At 46.5% G+C, this 1,086-nt stretch overlaps 1 pseudogene; it reads right to left on the bottom strand.

Moving 5' to 3' along the window:
* Window positions 1-301: 301 nt before the first annotated feature.
* On the bottom strand, window positions 302-833 carry LOC102744097 (cytochrome c oxidase subunit 6A1, mitochondrial pseudogene; annotated as a pseudogene).
* Window positions 834-1,086: the final 253 nt, after the last annotated feature.

The following is a 1,086-nucleotide window of genomic DNA, read 5'->3' as shown; positions in this document are numbered from 1 at the left end:
TCTGACTTATTTCACTTAGCATAATGCCCTTGAGGTCCATCCATGTTGTCACAAGTGGCAAGATTTCCTTTTTTAAAATAGCTGAATAATATTCCATTGTGTGTATGTGTGTGTGTATCTATATATGTAACATTTTCTTTATCCATTCATCCATCTGTGGACACAGGTTGTTTCCATGTTTTGGATATTGTAAATAATGCTTCAGTGAACATGAGGTGTGGTTATCTTTTTGAGATAGTGATTTCTTTTCCTTCAGATAAATACCTAGAAATGGAATTGCTGGATCATATGATAATTCTATTTTTTTTTTTTGACCAATCTAAGTTATTTATTTAAGCCATCTCCTGCCATAAGCAAAGGGATGGAAGATCAGTATACTGGTCATCATTTGATACAAGTGAGGAAGGTGAGCTTAAAGTCCCATAGACTTTTCTGGTCCGTGTGCAGAGTCATGGTCCAAACCAGGGCTGTGGTCCCCGCTGGGTGGTGGTCCAGGTTCTCTTTATTCATCTTCATAGCCGGTTGGAAGTGGATTCATGTGAGTTATGGAATAGAGTATGATTACCATCTCCCCAGGGAAAGGGCTTGGACCTGATGCAGAGATGGGGGTAGGCGATGAACTCGGGTCTCTCGTGCTGTCCCTGACGCGACTTCAGGAAGACATTCAGCATGCTCACACCCACGCCAGGGAGCGCTACGAAGTAGGTGAGAGCCTTCCACGTGCGAGCGGAGCCCTCCTCGCCGTGGGCGCCACTCGACGTGGAACGCCCGAGCTGTGGCCCGGACCGACCTAGCAGCCCAGACAGCCGGGACACAGATGCCGCCGCCGCCATTTTCGACCTGAACTATATGATAATTCTATTTTTAAAAAAGATTTATTTATTTATTTATTTGAGAGAGAGAGAGGGAGAGAGAGCACATTAGAGTCGGTTGGGGAGGGGCAGAGGGAGAGGGAAAAAGAGTCTTGACTCTGCTCTGAGCACGGAGCCTGACATGGGGCTCGATTCTGCGACCCTGAGATCAGGACCTGAGCCCAAACCAAGAATTGGATGCTCAACCAACTGCACGACTCAGGTGCCCCATGAT

Source organism: Leptonychotes weddellii, chromosome 9 (assembly GCF_054177405.1).
Source record: "Leptonychotes weddellii isolate Sample4059 chromosome 9, ASM5417740v2, whole genome shotgun sequence".
NCBI lineage: Eukaryota > Metazoa > Chordata > Mammalia > Carnivora > Phocidae > Leptonychotes > Leptonychotes weddellii.
Note: the sequence above shows the minus strand (reverse complement) of the source record. Positions and strands in the feature narration are given on the sequence as shown.